Source organism: Ursus americanus, chromosome 6 (genome assembly GCF_024610735.1).
Source record: "Ursus americanus isolate L20-20 chromosome 6, mUrsAme1.1.p, whole genome shotgun sequence".
Taxonomy (NCBI): Eukaryota; Metazoa; Chordata; class Mammalia; order Carnivora; family Ursidae; genus Ursus; species Ursus americanus.
Window position 1 is genome coordinate 20,101,629 of NC_142132.1, and position 17,143 is coordinate 20,118,771.

Here is a 17,143-nt window from a genome sequence, read left to right on the forward strand (position 1 = left end):
AGCAGACTCCATGCTGAGCACAAGCCCCAAGGGGGGTCCATCTCAGGATCCTGAGATCATGACCTGAGCCAAAACCTGAAGTTGGTTACATAACCAACTAAGCCACCCAGGCACCCCAAACTATGGTAAATTCTTAAATAGAATACATGTAATTCCAAAAAAGAATGAAAAACCTTTCCATAACCTGATATGAAATGTTATCTAAAATGTAGAGAATGATCTCCAAGATATATTGTTGACCAAATAAAGCAAGATACAAATCAAAGCTTCTGTATTTAAAAGTGAATAAAAGGAAATAGGCATTTACAATTGTTTTTTATTTTCCATAAAATGTTTTTGGAAGGAAACAAAAGAAAATGATAGAGTTGTTTGCATCTGGGGAGGAGATGGGGAGGCTGGGTTACTTGGATTAGGAAGAAAGTTTTTAAGGAACTGTATATACTTGTGTACCTTTTGAAATTTGAACTATGTGGTTGAAATACCTATCTGAAGAAATCCATACAATTATAATTAAATAATTTTTTTGTTTTCATCCCTCTTTTAGAAAAATGTTTCTCTAAAAAGGTGGGACCTACAGTGATGTCTCAGATGAGTGAGTCAAAATGCAAGATCAAAAGGAGGCTTTTGATATTCTTAGCCAGCCCAGGAGAAAGAGAAAAGGGTTCACTCTTGGGAGCTTGCAGAGTTCACTTCTGGAAACTTCACTGCAGCTTAGAGGCCTGAAGCCAGCAGGGAGGAAATGCCTCCCCAGAAAGCATCCTTAGGGAGCTCACATCTCATACTTGGCCTGGCTTTCCCAGTTCTGCCCTCAGCCAGAGATGGTCACTGTTTGCTTTACTCATCAGGTGACCCAGATTTCTGTTTCTGTCATGAATGAATATAGTGATTGGTGAGATTTAGGTCTTGTATTTGAGGTCTTGGAGAAGTTGAGAAAGCAACCTTGCTTTTTGTCTTGATGTGGATTTGGAGAAATGCCCTTCAAGTTTTTCCTTTCGCTTAGGGAAGGTTCCTTTATACCTTAGCCTGGATTCTGCTATCTTGGAGGGTCTGATGTGAACATGTGCAAATTACCAGGGCCCAGGTAAGCAGAGATGATCATCAGGAATCTTGAAGAAAATAAGAAAAAAATTCTGCATCACCCACTAGGGCTAATCACATGACCTCCAAAACCACTCCCACTCTATCCTCAGCCCCTCACTGTTTAAAAATCCATAGCACATTTCTGAAAAGGAGTAACTACAACATTGACAGTTAACATAAAATTTTAAGAATATCTTAAAAAAAAAAAAGAAGGATGCACCTTTCTGGAATTTGCCTGAATGAGTTCCAATTATGCATTGGGAGCTAGCAAAGCAACTAATCAGAAAGTGTGTCAGTGTGTTTAGACACATTCCCATCGATGCATTTTCATAAGTTGTTTTGATTTCAAAAGAGATCACGTTTTGCCTCAAATTACAGCCTTGATCTTTGTTAACATGGAGTGAACAGAAATGGAGGGGTGTGGAGAAGAAAAAAGTGAAAGTAAATGTTTTGTGGCAAAGCCTGAAAAACGCAAATAAGACATCATCAGTCTTAATTGTGTCTGCAAATTGACAAAATTCAGATCTCTCTAAAAACTGTCAGGATGGTCTCTGCCTGCTCTCCTGCTGAGACATGTTTTCAAACGCATTAACTTCCCTTTCCAGGAAGAAACTGCTTTCTCCCAGGTAAGGAAGCCCTAGACTATATGGACGTGAAACTGTGTTCATGACTTTGGCTTCAGAGTCTCTCTGTTATAAATCCTCCAGACTGAATTTGAAGCAGAGAACCATTTAAAAGGGCTAATTTTATACCCATCCTAACATTTTTGGGGTAGTTATGGCTATTTTGTCCTATATAATCACAGTCGCCTCACTACAGACTCTATAGAGACTGTATAGTATAGAAAGAGTCCGGATTTAAATCCGTACCTCAGAACATTCGAGGCATTTAGAGGGTTGACTGACAGTGATCCACTGCAATATTTAAAGTGGATAACAGAGCATATAATAGTAGAAATAATTACAGCTAACATGTATTAAGTATTCAATATATGCCAAGTGCTGTGCACCAGGATTTACATAGACTATTTTTTACATCATCCCCGCTGCCTTAAAAATAAATATTAAGTTTGTCACTAGAACAAAATATTTATTTTAACTGGAACTGAGCTCTCAAATTTCGAATCCTTCTTTTCAAAAATGTCTTCATCAAAAACATGGACAAATCCTTCCAAGTTGCTACCCCCAGGCAAGTGCCAGAAATAACTGACCCAAAACATTGCCTCCTCAGGCTGAAAAAGTAAAAAAAGCACCAGTTTGCCTCAAAGGGGACCCTGTCTCAATATGTCTGCCTGCTGCCTCTTAGAGGTTTATTCCTGACATCATAATAGGGACATATCTGATCAGAGAGCTCCTAATCCATGGGAGGAGGACGGTCAATAAAGAAACAAAGTTTTCTGGATTACTAGGACTAGGTAGCTCTTGCCTGCCATGTCTCTGCTTCTTTACAAATGGCTGACCTATACATAAACTGCCCTACAATGACCAATAATAAGAGACATCTTATTCAGATTCAGATTATAAAATCTATTTCCAGGCAGAGACCCTGCATTGCTTGACGAATATCACCACTAGCCATGATCTTTCTGATTTGCAGCTCATACTACCAGAGGTTGGCTCACTGAGTTCTGGTGACCTTGGTGAACTTATTTCTCCAGCTCTCACCTAACAGTGCTCCCCTGTCACTGAGATCTTTCATATTCTCAAGAGATCTCAAGATGGCAGACCAAGCCCATAATCCTACATTCCTTACCAATGGAATTGCTGGTAACTCTATGTTTAATCCTTTGAGAAACTGCCAGACTCTTTTCTACACAGTAGCACCGTTTTACTTACCTCCCCAGCACTGTTTGAGGATTTCTCTACATCTTTGCTAACACTTGTTATTATTTTTCTTTTTGATCCTAGCCATCCTAGTGGGTATGAAGTGTTACTTCATTGTGGTGTTGATTTCCATTTACTGATGTCAAGCATCTTTTCATGTGTTTACTGGCCATTTGGAGAAATGTCTATTCGGATCTTTTGCCCATTTTTAAATTGAGTTTTCTTTCTTTCTTCCTCTTCTTCTTCTTCTTTTTTTTTTAACCATTGAGTCGTATGTATAATCTAGCTACAAATTCCTTATCAGTTATACGATTGCAAATATTTTCACCCATTCTGTGGGCTGTTTTTACACTTTCTTGATGATGTCTTTTGCAGCCCAAAAGTTTTTAATTTTGATTAAGTCTTATTTATCTATTTTTCTTTTGTTTCTCATGATTTTAATATCATACCTAAGAATTCTTTGCCAAACCAAAGGTTATGATGATTCACCCCTTTGTTTTCTTCTAAAGGTTTTATACTTTAGCTACTACATTTGGGTCATTGATCCATTTTGAGTAAATTTCTGTAAACAGAGAGTGTTTTTTTCCTGAGTTCTGAATGAGTTCCTATGCTTTTATAAACATCAAAGACTATATTTTCCTTTGAACACTGGAGGAGTGGATAAAATGCTGATTCTTGAGGTACTGGAGCTCAGTTAAGACCTCAAGAAAAAGTAAATGATATCAACAATGGTATCCATCACATAAGGTTATTTTTTCTTCACCTTCTGGTAGCAGAGAGTGAGTGATGGGGATGAAGAAAATCAACCACTTTTAAATCCATAGCAGTTTATTTACCATCTATCTTTCACACTGTTATTTGTATTTATTTTGAAATACACTGGCAAACACTTCACTACTAAATTCAGCATAACGGGTGTACGTGATAGGGTGAAGAGCTATAATTATGTTTCTTCAATGTACAGTCCAAGATACAAGATCATTTTAGCATTTTATTATGAGGTTTTATTTATTATTTTTCAAACAAGTCAGAGTTTGATAAATTATGTAGTAAGAGCTGAGTAACCAATCTAGCACACCATGCACCTAAACTGAATATGATTCAAATAAATGCATTTCTTTGATAAATGACTTCTGCCTGTATGATTTATCAAGTTAATGTGGAATAGCTCTAGAACAGCAAGGTGCAGGTCCTATTTCACAATTTTTTAGAGTTTCTTCTGTAGGCTGAGAGGAGGGATGGAGGGGAGTGTACTTCCCTTCCAAGAAGAGGTTAAGGGAAATAAGATATAGGAGAGGGGATACTTAACAGCTTAAGGTTTTAATAAGGCAAGAGGTGATGGGATTCCGAGTGCAGGCAAGGAGGATAAATACTGCACAAAGGAATAATATTTTTTTCATGTGTTCTTTAAAATTTTGTGTTATATATGTGTATTACCTACCTGAAATATAGTGAAAATGAATAATACAAAAATATGAAATAATGATAAAGACCATCTCAATTTGTATAACGACAATGAGTAAAAAGAGAATTCTTCAGGGTAATGGTGATCCAAGGGAAAATACATAAAGAGATAGTTCTTAAAATATGGGAGTTAAGGGGCAAGTTGCCTCTCTGATGAGGTAGAACAGATGGGTCTCACCTTCCAAGGTCAGGAGATTCTAAAGTATCCAGATGGTAGCTGAGCAAGATGGAGTATATTATTCAGAAGTTTTTTTCTTTGGTTCTAGAGGAATTGGAGAGTTGAAATCATGGAAACTTGTAGTGCCGTGGACTAAAAGGGTGGGCTTTGGTGTCACACAGAACTGGACGTTTAACTAAAGCATCTGAATTTGATCTAAAATAAGACTATATCCAAGAGTGTTATATGGATTCCAACCCTTGGGTTGTGAACTGGACTTAACTGACTCAATTCTAACTAATAAAATGTGGCAAAAGTGATGGGCTATCCCTTCTAAGATTTAGTTACAAGACTATGGCTTCTGTTTTGCCTGACATCTCCCTGTCTCCTTCCCCCATTTCTCTCTCTCTCTCTCTTTCTCTCTCTATCTTAGCAATGAGGTAGAAAGCTGCCATGTTGTGAGTAACCCTATGGAAAGGCCCATGTGGAAAGAATCTGTTGCCTCTGGCATCAACCAGCAAGGACTTGAGGCTTGCCAAAGCCATGGGAATGATCTTGGGAGGGGTTCCTCCCTCATTGAAACTGCCCTGGCTGACAACTAGATTGCTTGTAAGAGACCTTAAACAAGAAGCACCCAGATTCTGACTCACAGAAAGTGAGATAATAAGTATTTATTGTTTCAAAATGATAAATTTTTTAAACTTTTGGGACTATGTCAAAATAAAAAAAGTTTCTGCACAGCAAAGTAATCAACAAAACTAAAAGGCAGCCTACTGAATGAGAAAAGATATTTGCAAATTATATATCTGAAAAAGGGTTAGTATCCAAAATATATAAAGAACTGATATAATTCAATACCCCAAAACCAAATAATCCAATTAAAAATGGCAGAAGACATGAAGAGACGTTTCTCCAAAAAAGACATAGAGATGGCCGACAGACACATGAAAACATGTTCAACATCACTCATCATCAGGGAAATGCAAAACAAAACTACAATGAGATATCACCTCCTGCCTATCAGAATGGCTAAAATTACAAATATAAGAAATGACAAGTGTTGGTGGGGATGTAGAGAAAAAGGAACCCTCTTACGCTGTTGGTGGGAATGAATATTGGCATTTTCCACAATGGCTGTGGAAAACAGTATGGAGATTCCTCAAAATAGAACTACCCTACAATCAAGGGATCACACCAGTGGGTATTTAGCCCCAAAATACAAAAACACTAATTTAAGGGGATACATGTACTCTATGTTTATAACAGCATTATTTACGATAGCTAAATTATGGGAGTACCTCAAGTGTCCATCAATGGATAAATGGATAAAGATGTTTTACACACACGCACACACACACACACACACACACACACACGGATATTATTCAGCCATAAAAAAGAATGAAATTTTGCCATCTGCAGCAACATGGACAGAGCTAGAGAGTAAAATGCTGAATGAAATAAGTCAAAGACAAATGCCATATGATCTCGCTTATGTGGAATTTGAGAAACAAAACAAATAAGAAAAGGAAAAAAAAAAGGACAAACTAAGAAACAGACTCTTAACTATAGAGAACTAACTGATGATTACCAGAGGGGAGGAGGTGGGGGGATGGGGGAAATAGGGGATGAAGGTTAGAGAGTACATTTATGATGGTGAAAAGAAAATGATTAAAAAAATTAAATGGCAAATTTAGAGTAATCTGTTATGCAGCAACAGAAAATTAATATATTTAAGAAACTATTGAATAAAGAACAACTGAAGGAATAAGGGCTTGTTAATGATGGGGTAGTACAGACAAGCCTGTCATCAAATGATGGCCATGAGACATAACACATCGGCATTTTCGGTGCTGCTGTGGAACCAATGTCAGTGATTACACACAAAGACGTTACAGATGTCACAAGAAACTTAACAAGTTGAATACTTGTTAAAGCAGTGTTTCTCAACTCCGCTTACAAATTAAAGTCACCTCAGCAATCTTGAAAGAATAATACTGACATTGGGACTTTACCACAAACCCGTAGAATAAGAATTTCTATGTATTGGTTCCGGACATTGACCTTTATTAAAAACTCTCAAATGATAGCAATGTGTAGCCCGTTTTGAAAGAACCACCGAGCCCGCCAATTATATCCTTTTACTGAGAATCTCAAATATGTTTATCCATTTCCATAATTTTATAAGAACCTGTGGCAGTACCTAATTTTTGACAATTTGCCTTTATCATTGTAATTCATTCTCATTGCAGTCTCTAGTTCCTGTACTACCAGTAACCAGAATGAGATCTTGAAGAGCAATTTAATTTCTTTGGTGTCAGTATCTTTATTAATAAAACGTAGACTAGATATATCTTTAAAATGCCAACTGTATTAATTTTCGATACCACCGTAGTAAGTCATCACAAACGTAGCGGCTGAAAACGATCATGGCTCTGGAATCCAGAAGTCTGATACAGGGCTCACCTGGCTAAGGGCAAGATGTTGGCAGGAATGCTTTCCTCTCTGTAGGCTCTAGGGGAGAATCTATTTCCCTGCTCATTCAGGTGTTGGCAGAATTCAGTTCTACACAGTTGTAGGCCTGAGGTCTGTTTCTTTGCTGGCTGTCATGTGGGGGCTACCTTTAGTTCCTAGAGACTTTTCTCTGGGCCTTGCACATAGCTCTCTAGTCTCAGAATCAGCAAAGGGAGGTGGAATCTTTCACTGCTGTCTTCAGATCTGTTCTTCTACCTTCCGTCTTAGTATCTCTGGGTGCACTGGGGAAAGGTTCTCCACTTTTGATGACTTGTGATTAAATCGGGCCCACTTGGATAATCCGGATAAGCTTCCCATCTCAAGGTCAGACGCTAATTTTTCTGTAAAGTTTCTTTTGCTATGTAAGGTAACATTCATAGGTTCTGAAAATTAGGGTGTGGATATCTTTGGGGCCATTATTCTGCCTTTCACACCTTCCATATCTATCTAAGACCCTTGGATTAGTAGCACCATCTAAGGCAGAGGGTAGGGGCCTAGCATCTTCTCCTGGGGACTTTTTTTTTTCAATGCCACTTACCTACACCCCAGGAAATCCTAATGCGCTGCCCTCACTATCTCTGCTATACCAACTATGCAGCAGAAACTACAGAAAAGCAAAAGTTGCTATAAATCAGGAAACACGATCTATTTTTAATGCTTCAGTAATAACTGCTATAAATTTGCACACAGTGAGTACTCAAGTGAGAATGTTATCAGTCCTTTAAGCCAAGTTTCCAGAGATGACAGATGACAGATAGATTCATTTATTAGTATGTAGCGATTAAGTCATTGGACTTTCAAGTTAGACAAACTGAGTTTTAATTTTAGCTTTGTCATTCACGAACCATGTGTTTTAGGACAAATCACGCCTTAGGCAAGTACTGTCCTAAATCTTAGTTTCCTGATGTGTAAAACAAGGTTGATGATAATCCTCGTAGGGTATGTAAGGAGTAAATAAGAGAGTTGGTATAAAGCAAACAGTACATAGCTTGGCACAGCGCCAGCACCTCATTGCCACCCCCAAAATGTTTCTTAGGTTACACTGTGCTAATCGATACAGGTGGCTGTGATAATATGTCAGATGGTAATATTATTCTCACGAACCATATATTCAATAATTCTGCGTATTCTGTGGTTGAGAAGAGGAAGAATTTCCTTCCTCCCAGGACTTGGAAATCTTCATGTAGGCAAAGCCTTAAAGACTGAATAGTGACAGATGGACATGGGGGCCTTCTTGCTTTGATGAAAAAGTGTGTTGATTTTGCCAATAATGTGGATGAAACTGCTTGTTCACAGATCCAGTTTTCCCTATTTGCTAAGAGAAATAAAAGGACTTCCCACTCTCCTGTATACTAGGATCAGCCTCATGGGTAACACAGTGTTTGAACAAAAAGCAGCACTTCCCCCGCTGCACACTACCTGCTTTCCCCTCAGCCTGAGATACTCTTTCCCTTTCCTTAAGATTCAATGCAAATATTATATCCTCTTGTAGCTCTTCTGGTTCTCCCAGGTAGAATTAGCTTCTCCCTAATCTGTGCTTTTACCACACATTGTACAGATTTTTATTGTTGTGCTAACCACACTATAATTATTTATGCATTTGTGACTCCTCTTCAGAAAAGATGCATTCTCGCTGAAGTTTTCTCTTGTTTAATCAAAGCGCTCCCTTGGATGGTTATTCATACCCACAACATTCCCAGGAGAAGATAACTGTGGTATTGTGGGAAATATATTGAGCAGAATAAATGGATTTTTGTGGGTAGAAAACAGCATACTCTTGAAAGTACAGAGCAATATTGAGAATATGCCCTACATTTGGACTCTGGTGCATAGTTACAGAAATGTGGAGGAAGTAGAGGATCATGTGATGTTGTCTGGTGGTCTGGGGGATAGACTAGATTCTGTTCCATGCAGTGGTCTGCAAGCCACCTTCCCTCCCTACCCCAGTGCTATCCTGTGGCCTACACCGTGGCAGGGTGTCATGTCTTGCCCATGATTTTAGGGCATCCTGCTAGAATCAGCATGGTCATAGGAAGTCAGTTATCACAACAAAATAGTATGAATTGCTTTCATTTATTGAGTAATTTACTAAGTACCAGGCACTGTTTTAAGTGTTTAGCTACATTGGCTCATTTATTCCCCAAAACAAATATGAGAGGTGCCTATTATTATCCCCATTGCATAGCTCAGGAGGACAAAGTTTTTTTCTTAAGATGTTGTGGGTGACCTGCACATCTGAGTGTCAATGCATCATCACACACATTCTTGTGTCTGAAATAATCTGCTGTAATTAACTTGTTTGGAGGCATAAAATCAGGTACCAGTAATAGGGGTGTTGTCAATGGATACAAACATGGTCAGTAATTATCAATAGATGAGAATTGACCTGTGAGGCCGTTAGACCTCCTACTAGTCACCCCTCTCTTGCAACTTGCAATCTTTGACTTCCATGGTGCCTAGAGGAGATGACACCAATCACATTACCTCACAGAGAAGCATCCCCAGATTGAGATGGGACCTGCAGATTCTGCTGAAGATGGACCATGTAAATGAGAACTTTCTCCCTTGGGTGGGATAGTACCCAATGGACTATTAGATAGGCACTAACATGAGTGGCTCCATGTCTCAACCCTCTTCCACTTATCCTGGAGGAGAAGGCTCAGCTATTAATTTCATTGTGGGGACCAAGAATGAGTCCATTCACATGGTCAAGGGAGGGAACATGAGTCAGATACCTGGATGTTACTTCCTCTAAGCAGATACAGAAAGTGGGAGGTCTCTGTACCCATCTGGAGGGCACAAGCTTGGGGAAGAGCCTTGATCCTCTGAATAGCCAATAGGCTTGGACAATAGTTTAAAGTTGTCAGTGAGTGATTTTATTACTGCTAGTCACTGTGAGCTGACTTGGCTCCCTTTCCTGATACAATGAACTTAGAATCAATTCAAATACCTGAAGTCTTGCAAAGTGTCCTGTGTGGTCTTCCCCTCCCACTACCTACTTTTCCAGCCTCATTTTCCTGGGCTCTACACAATGACAAGGAGGATCATGCTGTGCTGCGTCACAATAGAATTCCTGAGGGCAGAATGCTGGTCCAGTGGGTACTACAGTCAGGTCCCAAGTGGCTTTTACCCGCCTGAGAAACTTCTACAACTAAAGGTGAAACTAAAGCCAAGATCAGAATAAATAAGAGATTTAAATCCTGAGAAAGAAGGAATAAAGCATGTCTCTTAACCAAAGGAGCAAAGCAGATAAGAAACTTAGATAAATATAATGAAGATCAGATTTGGGTGGCTAGTGATGAGGTGTCTGTACCCGAGCAGTTTGAGGACTCAGTTCTTCATACTTCCTTCAGCTTTCTGGAGGCTAGCATTCCATCACACTTCTGTAAGTGTGAGTCAGCACATCTGGATTGGTTTTTTTTCCCTACTCTACCTTTGAGGCTCACCTAAAGTTCTGTCTTCATAAAGCCTTTTCAAATTATAACAGACTTTTTAAATCTTACCTCATCCAAATGGATTCTAAGTGTTTTGAGGGCAGGGTTTATGTGTGGCAGAGACATTTCATTTCCCCCATGGGAATGGCTTCTTTAGGCTTGGACTTAAAACTGGTTCAGTGTTATTTCTGTCACATTCTATTGGCCAAAGCAGTTAGTAGGCTGTCCTAGATTTAAGGGAAACAGAAACAGACCCAATTTCTTGAAGGGAGATGCTGAATAGTCACATTGCAAAGGGATAAAGGAAGGGTAGACTACGGGAGCCATTCTTTTTCTTCTTTTTAAATTTTTTTTAAAAAAATTTTAACTTATTTAAATTCAGTTAGTTAATGTATCATTAGTTTTAGATGTGGAGTTCAATAATTCATCGGTTGCATATAGCACCCAGTGCTCATTATATCACATGCCCTCCTTAATGCCCATCACCCAGTTACCCCATCCCCCACCCACCTCTCCTCCAGCAACCCTCAGTTTGTTTCCTATGGTTAAGAGGCTCTTATGGTTTGTCTCACTCTCTGATTTCATCTTATTTTATTTTTTCTTCCCTTCCCCTATGATCCTCTGTTTTGTTTTTTTATATTCCACATATGCATGAAAGCATATGATAATTGTCTTTCTCTGATGACTTATTTCACTTAGCATAATACCCTCCAGATCCAACCATGTCGATGTAAATGATAAGATTTCATCCTTTTTGATGGCTGAGTAATATTCCATTATAGCCCATCTTCTTTACCCATTCATCTGTTGATGAACATCTGGGCTCTTTCCATAGTTTGGCTATTGTGAACATTGCTGCTGTAAACATTGGGGTGAAGATACCCCTTCAGATCACAATGTTTATACCCTTTGGGTAAATACATAGTAGTACAATTGCTGGGTCATAGAGTAGCTCTATTTTTAACTTCTTGAGAACACTCCATACTGTTTTCCAGAATGACTGTACCAGCTTGCTTTCCCACCAACAGTATAAGAGTGTCCCCTTTTGAAGCCTTTTTTTTTTGCAATCATTTTACTACATCACAGTTATTTCTATTATTATGACTATTTAGTCAACTCATATTGATTGCCATTTACGGGCCGGGTGGTGATCTAGTTGATATAGGTAGTATTAGAGAAAAGGAATCACTAAATTATCACATTTTTGTCCTTGGAGGACTTACAGTATATTCGTGAACATAATTACTAATATTTATTGAACAATTACCTATTGCTAGGCATTATGCTAGTACTCTATATGTATTAACTTTGAAAATATTCACAACATTATATTATCTCCATTTTATAGTCAACGAAACTGACACACAGAGAAGTTAAATTACATGCCGAAGGCCACACAACTATAAGTGGGAGCTAGATTTAATCCTAGGCAAACTAACTCAAGGGATTATGCATTTAACCACTACACTATACTGCCTATCAGAGCTCTAAAAATTGATAGAACCAGGCACAGAGGGCAATGGGAAGATTTCGTAAAAGACGGGATACTGAGACAAAGTTGACAGAAGAGTGAAAATTTACCAGGCACGATATAGTACACACCCATGATTCTTACCAATTTATGTATTGATTGAATTATTAAGTAATGAAGCTACCTTCAATAAGCACGTGGCTCTGAGTTAGCGATGAGTCTTGGTTGTAAGAGGCACACATCCAACTCAAGCTGAATTGAGGGACACAGAGGAAGTAAACATTTTCTGTTGGTTCACAGTCATGGCGGGGTCTATAGACAACAACAACATGATGAACAAAGCTCTCTGTCTCTGCTTTGTTTTCTTCTGTGATACCTTCACTCTTAGCCAGGTTCTTGCCACATCTGTAAAAAACTGACCAGCAGGTACCCCAGGAGTTCTTCTTAATGACAGTAGCTGTCCAGTAGAAAGATTGCCGTGGCAGCAGCAGTGGTGGGCAAGGGCCACATCATTTCCTCTTCCTGAGAATCCTCTCTGGAGTTAGTTTGAGGTCAAATGGTTCGATTTTGGCCATGAAAAGATGAGTAGGAAGGATTTACAACACACTTCAAGATGTAGATTTTGTAAACAACTCCGCATTTTTAGTGCTCCCTCTTTCCTTTGTCATGGTGCCTTATGTCAGGGATCTCATGTTTCAGATGGAGAAGTTAAAATATAGTGGAGAGCTGCCCAACATGAATTAGGCGTTGTGTGAAGAAGAAATAAAACTTCATTCTCTTAAATTGCTGATATGTCAGGTTTTATTTGTTTTTACAGTATGAATTAGCCTATCCACATTAACACAAACACTACTTTCCTAATTTTCCAATTTCCATTCTTGGTCTGCTTACCTGGCTCTTGTACTCATCTTTAGAATAGTTCCAGCAAAGCTAATCAAATGTGAGAAGGAAGCATTCCTTGTATGCTCTGAAATGGCAAAAAACAGAAGTGCTGTATTTTTTTCCATGGCAATTTCTGATCTTTTAGGAGATAAATTACTATATATCATGGCCAATTTCCTAAATCATTGATACAACACATGCTCACAAGTCCACCAAGAGCCACAAGAATAATCATTCCTAAAATGGAGATTTGGGTCACTTTGCCACAATTTAATTGGGAAATTTTTAGTCCAGTAATCAAAAAAATTTTTAAAGAATTTTATTCATTTATTTGAGAGAGAGAGAACAGGGTGAGCGACAGAAGGAGAAAGAGAGGGAGAGAATCCTCAAGCAGACTCCCCACTGAATGTGGAGCCCAATGCGGGGCTCCATCACAGGACCCTGAGACAATGACCTGAGCCAATACCAAGAGTTGGATGCTTAGCCAACTGAGCCACCCAGGCACTCTGAGTAATCAAATATTTTATCAGCCTGTAAATTTTCCTCTTATTCACACCCTTTTCATGTCTGGGAATTTATGCTACTCAATTTAGCATATTTGTTCAAATATAAAAGAGCTCTATGTAAATTTCTTATTTTTTACTCACCCTGTAATCTAGCTTTGTTTTTATTAAATATTAATACATTTATCCTGGGGGAAAAGTTTAATTTTTTCTTTGTAAATCCTTCAGAATTGTGAAGTTAAACTCTAGAGATTATGATTAGTATTGTATTTGGGCAATCTTATTTATAATAATCCTATCCTGGGACCAATTTTCATTACAGAAAATCTTTCTTGCACTGAGGAAGTAGGGCAGGGGATGTTAGCATACTGAGATCATAGGAAGAAGCATTCCCTCTTCATACTAGACTTTTTATGATGCATACACGATATGGGTTTTCTTCATTTATGAATTTTTAGGTCTCTTTGTAATATTTTACTTCCACAATTGAACAGAATATAAAGGCAGCTCCTGTCAAACCCCTGTATTGCTTTTATTGGGAATTACATACATTTATACTTCAAATGTTATGGCATGGGCACTTTATTAGTGCTTCAAAGAATAAAATAAAATACAAAGGACACAAAAGAGCAGATGTGCAAAATTAAATGCCCAGATTAGTAATATGGACAGTAAGCTAGTATTTGAAATATCAAACCCAAAGGAATTTGGAAGAGGAATACAATGGATGACTGTATATTCCTTACATAGATTTACTACTCTAAAATTCTTGCCATAATAGGTCTATTTCTCTTTGTCTCTCTGTGTGTATGTATACATACATACATGTACCTGTGCGCATATATGTAAGATCATAAATCCCTTTTCACAAACCTTCTGAAAGTAGCATGAACATATCTTAATATTTCTCTACTAAATAAGTATGTATAACCAAGAACAAGAATACTTTTTATTTTCTATACAGACACAATGCCATTGTCACATTTATGAAAATTGACATTAACTCAATGATGCCATCCAACAAGCAGTCCATCCACAAATTTCATTAGTATCTCCAAAATGTCTTTTATTGTTCTATTTGTTTTTCAAATAAGGATCTAAGATATATACATAGCATTTGCTGTTGAGTCCTTTTGTTTCCCATAACCTAGAACTTTCCTCTCATCTCTCTTTATTCTTGATGATGTTGTATCCTTTGACAATTCCCAGCCACATGCCCTGAAGAACATTTCATCTTCTGGATTCGTCTGACTGTTAGATCTGGATTAAATTCAGATCACACGTTTCTGGCAATAATCCCACAAAGGTGATGTGTATCTCACACCACTCATATCAGGAGACACAGAATATAAGGATATTCTATTATTGGTGATGGAAAGCCTGACCTCTTGGTTAATGTGCTGACTATCAGATTTCTCCATTTTACAATTTTACCTTTTTAGTTAGTCAGTAATCTGTTGGGTGGTACTTTGAGATAATGCAAATATGTTTTTTAATGCCTTCATCCAGTGGTTTATATATTTATCAGTTATTCTTGCTTGAATCATTATTATAATAGGGGTTACAGAATGTTGATTTTTCTAATTCCATCCTTCCTTCTACTTTTACACAGTTTTTCTTTGATTTATCTTTTCTTTCAATGCATTATATATATTTATGTAGTATTAATTTTTAATATCACTATGGACTCACAAATTATTTATAGTTTTTCCTATATAGTATGATTTTGTTTTTTTGCTCAAATTATTTCAAATTTGGCCAGTGGACACCCCTTCAAGCCAATTCTGCATTCATTTGACATAAACACATTCATATTTGAGCACTTCTTGCTTTCTGGTCCAATAAAATATTCAATGCTTATATTACCTTTCCTGCTCCAGTCATGAATTCAGCCACATTTCTGAAAAGACTAAAGCAAAACGAAACAAAAAATCCCCAAAGCTTTATTGAGATATAACTCCTATATCATACGATTCACCCATTTAAAGTATGCAATTCAGTTATTTTGGTATATTCACAGGGCTGTGCAACCACCACCACCACCATCTAATTTTAGAATTTGTTTGTCCTCTCAAAAAGAACCCTGTAGCCACAAACAATACTTCCCATCCACCTTGACCCCTGTCCCCCCTCAGCTCTAGGAATCACTAATTTCTGTCTATATAGATTTAGCCTATTTTGGACATTTCATGTAAATGGTATGATACAATACGTGGTCTTCTGTGATGGCATCTTTCACTTAGCATAATGTTTTCAAGATTCATCCATGTCGTATTATGTATTAGTAGGTATCAGTACTTCATTCTTTTTTATTGTCGAATAACATCCATTGTATGACTATACCACATTTTGTTTATCCATTCATCAGTGTATGTACATTTTATTGTATTAATATGATGTATTAGATTAATTGATTTTCAGATGTTAAGCCAACTTTGCTCTTTTGTTAGGTGTGTATATGATAATGAGTGCCTAAGACATCTCTGTTTTTTCTCTGTGATGGTATTTCTTGTGGGAGGAAGGAGCTCCTCCCATCTGCTACCCCTTTCCCCCACCCCCTATACACAATGCACACTGCTCAGAATCAGCCCAAGCATATCCCTTTCTCTACCACCTGGTGACTTCCCTCTCTTCACTTAGACATTTCAGCAAATGCCCCCATTACACAATTATGTCTGTAGCAGCAAGTCTCAAGTCTGGCTTTTCCTTTGATGGAGGGGGAGAAAATACTATACTCTGAGAAAGTAGAGTTCTTATTCTTTAACTAATGTGCAAGGTCTTCCTTTTTATTTCTGAATTCTTTTCTCATTTGATTTAAGACTTTTTTCCAGGGGGGCTCACAATGAATATTAATATCCATTTGTATTTAGAAACAATGTTTAGCTTTAATTCAAACAGTGTAATTATATTTGTATTTTGAAACAATAGTTAGCTTTAATTCAAACATCGTAATTATATTTGTATTTAGAAACAATGGTTAGCTTTAATTCAAACATTTTAATTATCAGCTCTCTTTTCATTCTCATTTCTTTTGGTTTTACAACAAAAGAAACAAAAGAAACCTCTGCTTTCCACTGGAGGCACTACTCTAAGGGAACAATTTATTTTGCTTAAGAGGGCGACTCCACCAATGGTGTATTTACACAATCCGGTTCAGCTAAATATACCAGTTCATGATATTTCAAGATCTCTGCTTCTATTACACCTGGCTAAGCCCCACTAGAGTGAACAGAGGATGACACCAGGCAAACTTAATCTTCTGTTTTGACAGTATGATATAAATTCCTGAAAGAAGGTACTGGATTGATTTATAAATATCTTTAAGGACTAGAAGTTAAGGTAAAGCTAATGGGAGGTGGTGCTGGGAGTGTTCTATATCTAGGTTCTATTATACTTTCATTGCTAATTCTCATTATGTGTTTGTTTAAGCTGAAGTCTTTTTGCTTTATGATAATTTGAGAGAGCACTTGATGACAATATGTCTAGATTGTCCTGCTAAAATTCAACAAATTACTAGCATATGCTAGAAAAGGAGAAATTCTGACTCAAAAATCTATCAGTGTTTACTGGCTATTGACAATAATCTCTGTGTCTATTGCCTTAAAATATAGTATAGTTCTTTCACTATGATTACAAGCTATGTGATTTGTGGCAAGCCATTTACGCTCATTAAACATCAGTTTCCTCTGTGAGAAACAACAGGTATTGGCGAGTATATGGACAAAAAGGAACACTCATGCACTGTTGGTGGCAATGCAAACTGGAAAATAGTGTGGAATTTCCTTAAAAAGTTAAAAAAAGAACTACCCTATGAT

At 37.6% G+C, this 17,143-nt stretch overlaps 1 long non-coding RNA gene across 2 annotated transcripts in view; it reads left to right on the forward strand.

Annotated features, from left to right (window-relative positions):
- Positions 1–17,143, forward strand: part of LOC148109766 (uncharacterized) — a 111,423-nt gene that overhangs the window by 63,700 nt on the left and 30,580 nt on the right. The window lies entirely within an intron of this gene.